Genomic DNA, 15,694 nt, shown 5'->3' with positions numbered 1-15,694 from the left:
CTATATTTCGTATGTAATTTCAGAAGTCATGACGTGATATTAGAAGTTTGGCTTTTGTACATAGCACTATTATAATGTATTATATTGCTCGATAATGTATTATGTAGTATTCCCTTGTATTATTTTGTAATATAATATAATATATTATACAATATAATATACTATATTATTCTATTATTAATAGTTATGTAATAAAATATATTATTTAACATTATATACAATTCAGTAAAAATTTGTATAATAATGAAATATAATGTATAAATTATGTATTATTAATAAAAATGACAATAAAAATGTGAACAAAATCAAACGTGTTTTTTATTAAATCCTACCACTATAACCGTATTTCAAAAAGAAGCAAAATTCTGCGTGCCACCTCTTCGTGCAACATGTGATCCTAATACAAAACTCAGTTTGCGGGAAACATTCGCACTTTGCCAGAAATTTGAACTTTTAAAAGGACACAATAACTTACATGGAGCAGGTAAGTTTCGACGTGCTACTTTGTAAACAAAGGCCGAACTTCTAACGAAATAAATTACGTTTATTTCATTTGTAGTTTCACAAGCATGAAGAGATATAGGAAGTACGACTTTTGTATACAGCACTACAACAGTATACTATATTGATACGATATTGTATTATATTAACAAATAGTATACTACAACTTATAAGATACAGAAAACATTTGTATAATTAACAAATATAATGTATGTATCATATATTATTAATAAAAATAATAAATAAAATGATTAATATGAACAAAATCAGATGTCTTCTTAATTATATCCTACCAGAAATTCCGATCCCCAGAAAATACTCTTCGGAAAACCAATAGTTTGTAATTACTAACATGGGCGTATACAACATACCGCAAATGGATCGATATCTTGTGCCAAAACATTGAATTTCTAACAGGAGACAATAACTTACCTGGAAATGGCACGTTTCGGCGTGCCACCTCTTCGCACAACATGTGATCCTAATACAAATCTCCGTTTCCAGGAAAAATTCTCGTTTCGCCAAAACATTGATACCTAACAGGAGACAATGACTTACCTGGAAGTGGCACGTTTCGGCGTGCCACCTCTTCGCACAACATGTGATCCTAATACAAATCTCCGTTTCCAGGAAAAATTCTCGTTTCGCCAAAACATTGATACCTAACAGGAGACAATGACTTACATGGAAATGGCACGTTTCGGCGTGCCACCTCTTCGCACAACATGTGATCCTAATACAAATCTCCGTTTCCAGGAAAGATTCTCGCTTCGCCAAAACATTGATACCTAACAGCAGACAATGACTTACCTGGAAGTGGCACGTTTTGGCGTGACACCTCTTCGCACAACATGTGATCCTAATACAAATCTCCGTTTCCAGGAAAAATTCTCGTTTCGCCAAAACATTGATACCTAACAGGAGACAATGACTTACCTGGAAGTGGCACGTTTCGGCGTGCCACTTCTTCGCACATCATGTGATCCTAATAAAAACTCGGTTTGCGGGAAAAATTCACGCGTTGCTTGGAATTTGAATTTTTAACAGGAGAATATGAGTTACCTGGAGGTGGCACGTTTCGGCGTGCCACCTCTTCGCACATCATGTGATCCTAATACAAAACTCGGTTTGCGGGAAAAATTCACGCGTTGCTTGGAATTTGAATTTTTAACAGGAGAATATGAGTTACCTGGAGGTGGCACCTTTCGGCGTGCCACCTCTTCGCACATCATGTGATCCTAATACAAAACTCGGTTTGCGGGAAAAATTCACGCGTTGCTTGGAATTTGAATTTTTAACAGGAGAATATGAGTTACCTGGAGGTGGCACGTTTCGGCGTGCCACCTCTTCGCACATCATGTGATCCTAATACAAAACTCGGTTTGCGGGAAAAATTCACGCGTTGCTTGGAATTTGAATTTTTAACAGGAGAATATGAGTTACCTGGAGGTGGCACGTTTCGGCGTGCCACCTCTTCGCACATCATGTGATCCTAATACAAAACTCGGTTTGCGGGAAAAATTCACGCGTTGCTTGGAATTTGTATTTTTAACAGGAGAATATGAGTTACCTGGAGGTGGCACGTTTCGGCGTGCCACCTCTTCGCACATCATGTGATCCTAATACAAAACTCGGTTTGCGGTAAAAATTTACGCGTTGCTTGGAATTTGAATTTTTAACAGGAGAATATGAGTTACCTGGAGGTGGCACGTTTCGGCGTGCCACCTCTTCGCACATCATGTGATCCTAATACAAAACTCGGTTTGCGTCTGGGTTGCGTCTGGGTTGCGTCTGGGTTTCGTCTGGGTTGCGTCTGGGTTGCGTCTGGGTTGCGTCTGGGTTGCGTCTGGGTTGCGTCTGGGTTGCGTCTGGGTTGCGTCTGGGTTGCGTCTGGGTTGCGTCTGGGTTGCGTCTGGGTTGCGTCTGGGTTGCGGCTGGGTTGCGTCTGGGTTGCGTCTGGGTTGCGTCTGGGTTTCCAGGAAAAATTCTCTCTTCCCCAGAAATTCGAACAATTAACAGGAGACAATAACTTACCTGGAAGTGGCACGTTCGGCGTGCCACCTCTTCGCACAACATGTGATCCTAATACAAATCTCGGTTTGCGTCTGAGTTGCGTCTGGGTTGCGTCTGGGTTGCGTCTGGGTTGCGTCTGGGTTGCGTCTGGGTTGCGTCTGGGTTGCGTCTGGGTTGCGTCTGGGTTGCGTCTGGGTTGCGTCTGGGTTGCGTCTGGGTTGCGTCTGGGTTGCGTCTGGGTTGCGTCTGGGTTTCCAGGAAAAATTCTCTCTTCCCCAGAAATTCGAACAATTAACAGGAGACAATAACTTACCTGGAAGTGGCACGTTTCGGCGTGCCACCTCTTCGCACAACATGTGATCCTAATACAAATCTCCGTTTCCAGGAAAAATTCTCGCTTCGCCAGAAATTCGAACAATTAACAGGAGACAATAACTTACCTGGAAGTGGCACGTTTCGGCGTGCCACCTCTTCGCACAACATGTGATCCTAATACAAATCTCCGTTTCCAGGAAAAATTCTCGCTTCGCCAGAAATTCGAACAATTAACAGGAGACAATTACTTACCTGGAAGTGGCACGTTTCGGCGTGCCACCTCTTCGCACAATATGTGATCCTAATACAAAACTCGGTTTGCGTCTGAGTTGCGTCTGGGTTGCGTCTGGGTTGCATCTAGGTTGCGTCTGGGTTGCGTCTGGGTTGCGTCTGGGTTGCGTCTGGGTTGCGTCTGGGTTGCGTCTGGGTTGCGTCTGGGTTGCGTCTGGGTTTCCAGGAAAAATTCTCTCTTCCCCAGAAATTCGAACAATTAACAGGAGACAATAACTTACCTGGAAGTGGCACGTTTCGGCGTGCCACCTCTTCGCACAACATGTGATCCTAATACAAATCTCCTTTTCCAGGAAAAATTCCCGCTTCGCCGGAAATTCGAACAATTAACAGGAGACAATAACTTACCTGGAAGTGGCACATTTCGGCGTGCCACCTCTTCGCGCATCCTGTGATCCTGATACAAAACTCGGTTTGCGTCTGGGTTGCGTCTGGGTTGCGTCTGGGTTGCATCTGGGTTGCGTCTGGGATGCGTCTGGGTTGCGTCTGGGTTGCATCTGGGTTGCGTCTGAGTTGCGTCTGGTTTGCGTCTGGGTTGCGTCTGGGTTGCGTCTGGGTTGCGTCTGGGTTTCCAGGAAAAATTCTCTCTTCCCCAGAAATTCGAACAATTAACAGGAGACAATAACTTACCTGGAAGTGGCACGTTTCGGCGTGCCACCTCTTCGCACAACATGTGATCCTAATACAAATCTCCGTTTCCAGGAAAAATTCTCTCTTCCCCAGAAATTCGAACAATTAACAGGAGACAATAACTTACCTGGAAGTGGCACGTTTCGGCGTGCCACCTCTTCGCACAACATGTGATCTTAATACAAATCTCCGTTTCCAGGAAAAATTCTCGCTTCGCCAGAAATTCGAACAATTAACAGGAGACAATAACTTACCTGGAAGTGGCACGTTTCGGCGTGCCACCTCTTCGCACAACATGTGATCCTAATACAAATCTCGGTTTGCGTCTGAGTTGCGTCTGGGTTGCGTCTGGGTTGCGTCTGGGTTGCATCTAGGTTGCGTCTGGGTTGCGTCTGGGTTGCGTCTGGGTTGCGTCTGGGTTGCGTCTGGGTTTCCAGGAAAAATTCTCTCTTCCCCAGAAATTCGAACAATTAACAGGAGACAATAACTTACCTGGAAGTGGCACGTTTCGGCGTGCCACCTCTTCGCACAACATGTGATCCTAATACAAATCTCCTTTTCCACGAAAAATTCCCGCTTCGCCGGAAATTCGAACAATTAACAGGAGACAATAACTTACCTGGAAGTGGCACATTTCGGCGTGCCACCTCTTCGCGCATCCTGTGATCCTGATACAAAACTCGGTTTGCGTCTGGGTTGCGTCTGGGTTGCGTCTGGGTTGCATCTGGGTTGCGTCTGGGTTGCGTCTGGGTTGCGTCTGGGTTGCGTCTGGGTTGCGTCTGGGTTGCGTCTGGGTTGCGTCTGGGTTGCGTCTGGGTTGCGTCTGGGTTGCGTCTGGGTTGCGTCTGGGTTGCGTCTGGGTTTCCAGGAAAAATTCTCTCTTCCCCAGAAAGTCGAACAATTAACAGGAGACAATAACTTACCTGGAAGTGGCACGTTTCGGCGTGCTACCTCTTCGCACAACATGTGATCCTAATACAAATCTCCTTTTCCACGAAAAATTCCCGCTTCGCCGGAAATTCGAACAATTAACAGGAGACAATAACTTACCTGGAAGTGGCACATTTCGGCGTGCCACCTCTTCGCGCATCCTGTGATCCTGATACAAAACTCAGTTTGCGTCTGGGTTGCGTCTGGGTTGCGTCTGGGTTGCATCTGGGTTGCGTCTGGGTTGCGTCTGGGTTGCGTCTGGGTTGCATCTGGGTTGCGTCTGAGTTGCGTCTGGGTTGCGTCTGGGTTGCGTCTGGGTTGCGTCTGGGTTGCGTCTGGGTTTCCAGGAAAAATTCTCTCTTCCCCAGAAATTCGAACAATTAACAGGAGACAATAACTTACCTGGAAGTGGCACGTTTCGGCGTGCCACCTCTTCGCACAACATGGGATCCTAATACAAATCTCCGTTTCCAGGAAAAATTCTCTCTTCCCCAGAAATTCGAACAATTAACAGGAGACAATAACTTACCTGGAAGTGGCACGTTTCGGCGTGCCACCTCTTCGCACAACATGTGATCCTAATACAAATCTCCGTTTCCAGGAAAAATTCTCGCTTCGCCAGAAATTCGAACAATTAACAGGAGACAATAACTTACCTGGAAGTGGCACGTTTCGGCGTGCCACCTCTTCGCACAACATGTGATCCTAATACAAATCTCGGTTTGCGTCTGAGTTGCGTCTGGGTTGCGTCTGGGTTGCGTCTGGGTTGCATCTAGGTTGCGTCTGGGTTGCGTCTGGGTTGCGTCTGGGTTGCGTCTGGGTTGCGTCTGGGTTGCGTCTGGGTTGCGTCTGGGTTGCGTCTGGGTTGCGTCTGGGTTTCCAGGAAAAATTCTCTCTTCCCCAGAAATTCGAACAATTAACAGGAGACAATAACTTACCTGGAAGTGGCACGTTTCGGCGTGCCACCTCTTCGCACAACATGTGATCCTAATACAAATCTCCTTTTCCACGAAAAATTCCCGCTTCGCCGGAAATTCGAACAATTAACAGGAGACAATAACTTACCTGGAAGTGGCACATTTCGGCGTGCCACCTCTTCGCGCATCCTGTGATCCTGATACAAAACTCGGTTTGCGTCTGGGTTGCGTCTGGGTTGCGTCTGGGTTGCATCTGGGTTGCGTCTGGGTTGCGTCTGGGTTGCGTCTGGGTTGCGTCTGGGTTGCGTCTGGGTTGCGTCTGGGTTGCGTCTGGGTTGCGTCTGGGTTTCCAGGAAAAATTCTCTCTTCCCCAGAAAGTCGAACAATTAACAGGAGACAATAACTTACCTGGAAGTGGCACGTTTCGGCGTGCCACCTCTTCGCACAACATGTGATCCTAATACAAATCTCCTTTTCCACGAAAAATTCCCGCTTCGCCGGAAATTCGAACAATTAACAGGAGACAATAACTTACCTGGAAGTGGCACATTTCGGCGTGCCACCTCTTCGCGCATCCTGTGATCCTGATACAAAACTCGGTTTGCGTCTGGGTTGCGTCTGGGTTGCGTCTGGGTTGCATCTGGGTTGCGTCTGGGTTGCGTCTGGGTTGCGTCTGGGTTGCATCTGGGTTGCGTCTGAGTTGCGTCTGGGTTGCGTCTGGGTTGCGTCTGGGTTGCGTCTGGGTTGCGTCTGGGTTTCCAGGAAAAATTCTCTCTTCCCCAGAAATTCGAACAATTAACAGGAGACAATAACTTACCTGGAAGTGGCACGTTTCGGCGTGCCACCTCTTCGCACAACATGTGATCCTAATACAAATCTCCGTTTCCAGGAAAAATTCTCTCTTCCCCAGAAATTCGAACAATTAACAGGAGACAATAACTTACCTGGAAGTGGCACGTTTCGGCGTGCCACCTCTTCGCACAACATGTGATCCTAATACAAATCTCCGTTTCCAGGAAAAATTCTCGCTTCGCCAGAAATTCGAACAATTAACAGGAGACAATAACTTACCTGGAAGTGGCACGTTTCGGCGTGCCACCTCTTCGCACAACATGTGATCCTAATACAAATCTCCGTTTCCAGGAAAAATTCTCGCTTCGCCAGGAATTCGAACAATTAACAGGAGACAATAACTTACCTAAATATGGCAGGATTCCGCGTTCCACCTCTGCGGCTGGCTTGTGATTCTGATGCAAATTTTAATCTTAATTCCAATTTTTATTTCGTTAATTTTTTCGGGAGGGGTAGTTTCTTAGGATTTAGTAACGTACACAGTCACTTTCGTTTGAAATGAAAAATTTTTATTTTAATATTTATTAATAGTACATCCTAAATACATTGCAGTTGGTAAATATATAATTATTTACATTCTTTTATGAATTTCGCTATAGTTTAATAAGATGATATATATTTTTATAATTCGATACACTGCGTTGGACAATGGATGAACTTCTGTTATACTCATCTTCTGTCTAAGTTTGGAGCTGCAGTTAGCGAAGCTTATTTGGTGTGAAGTTCATCCTTTGTTTACAATAATATAATTTATATTTTACTTATGATAATATTATCTATATATTCATAATAGTAATTGTAATATTTTGCCATAGTAAACAATCTTCGGTTGCTTGGTTTTGTATTTGTCTCATCAGGTGCCATCTAACTTGAGATGATTCGGACTTTGTTTTTCCTTCTTTGGTGTTGTTCCAAAATAAGATATGGTGGGTGTCCGTATGTTGTATCCCTTTTTGTCCAAGAAATCTGGAAAAGTATTTCTTTCGTTAAATTAGTCTTTCATGAGATATTCTAATTTTTAGAGTAAATGGATGTCTGTGTGTGTGTGTGTGTGTGTGTTTGTGTATGCGTGCATGTGTGTATTTGTGTTAATCTTTATAATTACCTTTACTCCGATGTTATGGCAGTCATATTTAAAATATAAAAGATTATAAAACGAAACAGCATTCATTTATGAATGAATGATTGTTTCAAATAAATTAATAACTTATAGCTGAAGATTAGTATTGAAATGTATAATGTTAATCGTTAGTAAAAAAATATGTAATTATTTCATTTTTAAATTGATTCACTATTAATTTTGTTCGGTATTTATTTAATTTTGTCATCTAGTTTATTTTCGTGAAAGAAGTTGAGGGCGAGGGAGAGAAACAGAGACAGACAGAGAGAGAGAGAGAGAGAGAGAGAGAGAGAGAGAGAGAGAGAGAGAGAGAGTGAGAGAGAGAGAGAGAGAGAGAGAGAGTGAGAGAGTGAGTTACTGTGAGTGAAGGTGAGTGGGATAGTTGGAGGAAGAGTAAGTAAGATGGACATTAATTGCGTCTCTATGCACCGCAGCTACTGAGGACTTCTCATTAAGATTCATTCGAGATCAAATATGTCAGTAAATAACAAGTAGTTACTTACTATCTTCGATGAAATAGATATAGAGAAAGAGATAGTGAAGAGGAGAGAGAGAGAGAGAGAGAGTGCTGTAGTTATTTTCCAGAACGATATGTCTTCAACGAAAAGAACGAAGTATTCGTTCTGTTATTGTTCCCTCATAAAAGCTGAATTTCACCTTGAGTAGGTTATTGTTATCAATTGAATGAGGAAAATCCTATAGAATCATTCCTTTGAGACTTATTTAACGTAATTGTGATAATTAGTTTTCGAATGAAATATCTGCGTTTGCGTGTTTGTAGGTCTTATCGTCTCGTATCTCTAAATATCCTACAGCTGATCACCATACATTGTTTACTTCCATATAGTAAATACGTTTATCGATTCATTGCAGTGTTTTCCATTATTTTTGGGAGATACCGAACTATAATATGTTTCAATGAAAAAGAGAGGATAAAACATTTTGCGTGATATTTTATCAATAGATAATTGAAATCATACTTTTTTATAGTGATTCAAGTAAACAAAGTAAGTACGAATTTCAACCTCTTTTTTCTCTCTTTTCTCTCATTCTAGAAAAGTGTAATACTGTTTGAGAGAGAAAAGAACGATCATTATACTGAGGCGTGTTTCCTCCACGAAATATTGACTTTTCTGGCGGAGTGCCCAATTTGAAAGTGGCTCTCGCGCGGTAAGCTAAAAGAGAAGAGGTGGGAGAAAGAGAGAGAAAAAGGGAGGGAGAGAGAGAGAGAGAGAGAGAGAGAGAGAGAGAGAGAGAGAGAAGAGAAATAGGAGAGTGACGTACGTAGCTGGACGTGTTCAACGAAGCAAAAAAAGCCGGAGGTTCTCCACTGTGCGAGCCACCAGAGATGTAGGATTGAAAAGTTTTCTCGAGCCTCCAGAATCAACCCCCAACCTACGACCCCCCCTTCAAACGCGTGCCACGTTTACCTTTCGCGTATCTCTCTCATCCTCCAATTTCCTAACTTCCAAACCTGCGAACTCTGACTTTGTCTTCTTTCTTTTCTTTTTTCTTTTTCATCTTTTTTTTTCTTTCTCTTTTTTTCTTTTTTTCCCCCTGTGAACACTTTATAAAGTTCCGCCGACGTAGTTGACGGGTTCAGCGTTGTTGCAACGAACGGACGAGCGGTAGGATGCACTTCGTAGCCGACACTCTCTTCTACCAAAGAGATTTACGACGACCGTGAGATGTAAAAGGCCGATAGTTGGACTGAGACAGAAACAAAGAGAGAGAGAGAGAGAGAGAGAGAGAGAGAGAGGGAGAGAGAGAAGGAAACGGAGCTGTAGTTAATGCACGAACTCGACGAACTAACAACACCGTTTAAATTCATTCTGCCGTGGCGTTAAACGCTTGAGAGCCGCGTTACCTTTTCATGAAATTTATATGTATAAATAGAATATGGACATATATAAACTGGGTCGATAAGTAGGTATTGCCATTTAACGTAATTTTTAATTTACGAGTTACATTATCTATTTCACGTAAAGAGAGAAAGAGAGCGAGAGAGAGAGAGAGAGAGAGAGAGAGAGAGAGAGAGAGAGAGAGCAAGAGAGAGAAGGTAATTCAACGTATCAGCAATTTTATGTTAAATATTTTACATGAATTATTTCAAAGCTTTGACCTATTGATAATTATCGGTTTTATACGGGATGTTTATTGTTAGCATATTACAGCGGGTAAACATAATATTATATTATTTATCAATAGACATAGATAAAAAAAAAAGAAGTTAGATAAGAGAAGTATTTGTAGCGACTCGTTACTCTCCATAAATTATTTTCAAAAGAAAGAAAAGAAAAAGAAAATTATATTTACCTTAAAATCTCAAAAAATGTGACCTCGAAAGGAAATTATTCTGATGTTTTCAATATTAGGAAGTTTACACGTTGCTAGTAATTCTATGGTTCGATCTCACAATAAATCGATGTATGTAGTTGTCTGCTTGGTTTGCGCGACAACTTCAACCTCGTGGCACCAGCACCAACACCATTTCACCTTTTACTCTACTTCTACCTATGGGAATACGCGCTGTGTGACTCAGCCGTCTTTCTGCGGTCTCGACTAGCGTGTCCATAAATGACGTAGTCAAGCTGCATAATATCGATCCGACAGCTTATCCCTGATTTTATCGTACTTACACTCCGTGTTATCTATCTTCAAGATCGGAGCTAAAAGCGGCAAAATGGATGAATTTATCTGAAAAAAAAAAGAAAGAAAACGACTCGGAAAGAATGTCGATGTCTTAATTGAATTCTTTTCGCTTTATATTTAGAGGTAAAAGAAGTAAAGAAATGGAAAGTTAAATTTAGAAAAGAAATTTTCTTATCGCATAACCAATGATGAAACATTTGGAGCAAATATAGAGTTTATAAAATTACGATACGATCTAGATTACATACATATTTGATATAAAAATACATTGTTTATGTTTACTCTATCCTTCATCTCAGTCTATCGGTTCTACGTATTAGCATCGATTATCGAGCTTCAACACGGAATGTCAAGTTGTTATGACGAATAAAGTAGCGCTTACCATGATCATAAATCGTTTGAATCTGACGTCGTCGTTCTCACGAAGTGTCGCAAGTCCCTTTCATAAAGGACAATCTTTACTCGTGGAATCTGTCCGTCAACGGGATGCTTGATTTATTCGTCAAATTTTTATCGCGATATGGATTTTCTCTTGGAATTTTCTTGATAAAGTCGAACAATTGCGCTTTCCATCTTTCTCTCTTTCTCTCTTTCGAAACAGTAGCTACCACTCTCGCGGTGGAATTCTCATTCACCTCCCACTCCACCTGCCAGCGAGAGTAAATGAATCTAATTGCATCTGAAATTTAAATGCGGCCTGGCATTTGCATTTAATACCAACGTCTAACTAGCCGTGCAAACCCCGATAAAGCAAGATCCACCCCTTACTTTCCGACCTTCATCACGCTCTCTTCGTCACCTCCTTCGCCTCCTCTTTTGGCCGCCTCGAGATATTGCTCGTCCTTTTAAGCATACCTTCTGTTCCCCCTCTCTTTCTCTTTCCCTCTTTCTCCCTCTCTCCCGCTTTCTCCCTTCCACATACTTTCTCATTGATCTATCACTTGCATCCTCCTTTTACACGCCTCGACTCATTTTTCGTCGACGTATAAATGCAATTTTCGGAAGTGACGTCAAACGAATTGCTTCATTAAGTAGGCGGAATTAAATATCAACAATAACAGTCCCATTATGTCGGAAGTTTCGAACAATATATCAAAAGATAAATGGGTTTTTATCTTGCTCGAATTTATTAGCGAATATCGCATACAATTAGCTCGATATAAGATTAATTATGTAATTGTTATAGCACTTATTTTTAATAAAATCCCATTGATTATCATGTTTGCAAGATTAAAAATTGATTGGCATAATATTAACTAATTCTATTTTTAATATAATATCGATCGTATCGTAAAGTGTACCAAAAAAAGAGGGAAATCGAGAACTGTCTAAGTTCTACAAAGATAGGAAATTTTATTAAACATTTACCTAAAAATGTCACTCAAAATAGGATCATTATATATAGTTATATCCATCGAGCTGTCTCATTTATATCTTAACACAATTTCATCGAATGGACTCGTCAGATGTTTCTAATGTAATATATATGCTGAGATAATGCAAGAAATATTGACGAGTTTTCTCTCTCTCTCTCTCTTTCTTCACGCATAGATACACGCATTCATACACGCATAGATATATTTATATATATATATATATATATATATATATATATATATATATAATATATTTATATATATATGTATATGTTTATATAAATATGTATATGTATGTATGTATATTTCTCTGTCTCTCAGATAGCCCAGAGAGTTTCAACGGCGATATCTGACAATGTTACTGTACTTCCTACGTATTCGAAGGTATTATACAAGGGACGGACTCTTGGGAAACTGATAAGGCTGTGGGACTTGCGCGATATTCTGATAAAGGACGTATACTCTGCCTTTCCTCCAATTACGATAAATATAACGTCGTCCAGAGTATTAACCACGTCGGAAGAAGATAGGAAAGATTTAAGAGAATGAATGTGTACCATAAATAAATTGTACGAAAAGTATTGTTGTAGCTTGTCTTCAGTATTAGAAATAAAGCATGCAGTTGAATTTGTTTTTCAATCTAGAATAATATGAGTATAAAAAAAAGAGAAGAAATTGCATGTTAATAAGATTGATAAGAATTATAAGCGTTTGACAAATTATTCAAATATCTATGCATTCATAATAATTCGAATTTCTTTTCGCTCGTCTTGTAATTTGAACGCTGCTTCGGTTTCTCGAGATTTTAAGATAGGATATCGCGTTACTACTACCTGCGCTAATGGAAGTCAACGTTCAAGTTGTATTATATTTCAGACTAACGAAATATTCGTTTATTAAATAATCTCCATAGGAAAAGAAATAATATGATTCATTAGTTATATAATATTAAGAATTTTATTTTTATCTATGCTACTCTGATTATCTGATTAAGATACTACAAAAATCAATCCTCCACCTTTCTTTTCGATAATTTGATAAAAAAATTATAGAGAATATAGGATATTTTCGACTGGACTAATTTGCAAAAAAACATTTCAATTAAACTTAAATTACAATTACACTTGAATTTTGGAGTTATACAGTCACGTTTTTATAAAGTTCAATCTAAAGTTAACTCATTAATGATAATTATTTAAACTCCCCGACCAACATTTTAAATGCAAGAATTAATGAAATCAAGATTGGCAAATATAAATACAACAAGAGTCAATTTGTTACTAGATAATATTTGTTTGAAGGTATGGAATACTATAGTAAGTAACTTTTTGTTAAATCAATCCTAGACTGAAATTATAAAACTTTATTTTCTGTTATACAGAAGTAAATTAAACTAGATACGAGAATTATATTGAACTACTAGAAAGCATACAAATGTCTAAATAATGATAACTATAAGTATTTGACAGTAAATCATAAAATAAACTTCGTTGATGTAAACAGAACGATGTACAAACTAGAACATCTATGACAGGAAACACGAGCTAACATTCTCTATTGTAGAACATCTGAACATAATTATGTTGTGAATACATAGCAAAGTTTTTTTTTTTCATATAAATTCGATTTTGATAATGATAGAAATCTTTCCATTTCCAAGCGAAACCTAATAATATTCAATAAAGTTTAATATATACCGTAATTCTTTCTTTTATTTATAATAAATTCGAAATCTAATCCATATTTGACTCTCGAAAGAAGCTATTTAACCCTTCAAAAGATACATAATAGATATTGAATATGTATATTGTTAAAGATACTATCCTCCGAAATTAGGATCGAGTGATAATTATATTTAAAGGAAGAAGAAAATATTTAGAATGTTGATCTTGCCAATATATTTCAAAGTCATCGAAATTGGCAAGGTATCATTTATTCTGCATAAATATCATAAATTTTGTTACGTGCCGATTCCTAGAGATATTTGAAAGTCCTGTGCTTTACGAAAGCTTTTATCATCTATCTTTCTCAGAAAATCCATTCGCATCGATCCCTCGCTTTACGTATAATATGCTATCTATATGTATGCATATGTATATGTATACATGCTATAGTCGTATACATGTCATATGTATATTACATCCTTTTTTTTCTACTTTTTTTTTTAAAGAGTACTCTCGAACGGATCGACGCTAAAACGAATACCTTGTCGCTCAGTATTTTACGAGTAATTTTCAAAAGTCCCACCGTGTCGTTCCTGTCATCTCTGTCAACAATAATCGCAACTCTGGCACGTGTCTCCTCCTACTCTGTCTATTGTGTTGTCGACTCTTTACACGCAGCGACAGGCCGGGAATATAACCAGCAAAAGTAAAAGAGAGAAAGAGAGAGAGAGAGAGAGAGAGAGAGACGGAAGTCTATCTAGGCAACGAGGAAAAAATCGTCATTTTCCATCTCGTCCCAGTCGTTCGATATTTCTATCTCTTACAAATATTTTCGACGGCTTGACTCATGAATCGGTTTATTCGAAATGAGAAATGGCAAAGGGAGGAAGAAGATAGGGAGGAAGAGGAAAAGAGGAAATCGAGCGTAACGAGCCACAAAATGGCCTTTAAACATTCCTCTTTACCTGTCCATCCATGCTTTTCGCTTCTCTTCCTCTACCTCTTTCATTTTTTCCCACTCTTCTATCTCCATTTCCCTTTCCACCTCCATTCTTTCTCCTCACACTATTATCGAATAAGTGACTCGTCCGAGCGCATGGATGCACTCAATACAAAATTTATATGTCAGTTGTTGACGTGGCATCGCATACTTTTCACGTGCGATTTCTAGGACATGGCCGACGAGTGTGAGCTTTTAAATGGTCTAGTCACTTCGTGGAACACCTACAGACATATATATATATACAACTCTTACATAGTTATATATAAAGCTTCCTCCTTTCCTATGCTCGAAGGGGGATATCGAATTTACTCGGGGCTAAATAAATTTTTCATAAGGCACGGTTCGTGACGAGGCTCATTCGATCCACGCTCTAACGGTGGATTGTAAATGAAGTTAAGCGTGATTTTTGACATTTCGTCGATGTAATGCATATTCGTTGTTCGTCTCTTAACGTAGTTAGACCTTAACAAGTTGCATTTGCAAACTTTTCTCGTCGGCGTGTACGCTTTCCATTTGCCTTAATCGTACTTAAGGAAAAAGAAGATAAAGCACGACCGTTGTAGTAGTATTGTACTGATGAAAGCGAAAAAGGTAGAAAGAAAAAGAAAGAGAGAAAAAGACAGAGAGAGAAAAAGAGAAAAGGAATGAGAATTCAACGCGAGCGGTTAATGACCAAGCGTCGTTCGTTTGGCGACATACAATCGGCGGTGAAAAATAATTAAAAGACAGAAATGAAGTGTTCGCACGTCCGCGCCCTTTCGTTGGGACCATTTGTTCGGCTCGGATTTTAATTATCAGCCGTTCGCCATTAGGCCGATATTAATGACGCACACCTACCAAGCCGAGCCCTAACTTCCTTCTTCGTCTTCGAAACCCTCCTCATTCTCTCTCTCCCTGTCTCTCTCTCTCTCTCTCTCTCTCTCTCTCTCTCTCTCTCCCTGTTTCTCTCTCTCTTTCTCTCTCTTTCTCTCACTTTCTCCAATTCCATTCACCTTCTTTCTTCTTTGCCCGTCTAACGATCGTTTGTTTAAGCCAGCCGGAAGTAACGCCGTCAGTTTCCTCCTTTTTCCTCCCCCGTTTTTTTCATATATTTCTTTCAAGCAAAAACGAAAAGAATAGTCGATCCTTTGCAAGAACATTTTTCTGTCGTCAACTTATCGATCTCTGGAAAATGATATAGAATCAAATCGTTCAACCTTCATAAGTAATGTCATTTTTTGTTTCGTTTGATAAGATGTACCACCTTAGCATCTTTTCTTTCAAGTTTTTTTACGTTAACGATCCTACCTCATTAATTCTTCTTTCTCTTTTAATTAATAATTCATTTTTCTCTTGAGTGTCCTTTCTCGATTCTTCGGTTTCCTTTTCGCTTTCTTTAGAATTTGATCGCAATTTTTATTCCTTATTGATCTTTATTTTGTCTACTTTTT

The 15,694-nt window shown here is 39.8% G+C and overlaps 1 protein-coding gene and 1 long non-coding RNA gene across 6 annotated transcripts in view; one reads left to right on the top strand and one right to left on the bottom strand.

Moving 5' to 3' along the window:
• LOC127063912 (leishmanolysin-like peptidase) overlaps positions 1-15,694 on the top strand; it is a 238,491-nt gene that overhangs the window by 183,289 nt on the left and 39,508 nt on the right. The window lies entirely within an intron of this gene.
• Positions 989-2,187, bottom strand: LOC127063922 (uncharacterized). Its single transcript, XR_007781531.1, has 3 exons — positions 2,100-2,187; positions 1,592-1,718; positions 989-1,087 (listed from the first exon to the last, which is right to left on the bottom strand). It is a non-coding gene; the product is annotated as an uncharacterized LOC127063922 (long non-coding RNA).

The sequence above is a fragment of the Vespula vulgaris genome, chromosome 5 (genome assembly GCF_905475345.1).
Source record: "Vespula vulgaris chromosome 5, iyVesVulg1.1, whole genome shotgun sequence".
Taxonomy (NCBI): Eukaryota; Metazoa; Arthropoda; class Insecta; order Hymenoptera; family Vespidae; genus Vespula; species Vespula vulgaris.
This window is presented reverse-complemented; position numbering and strand designations above follow the sequence as displayed.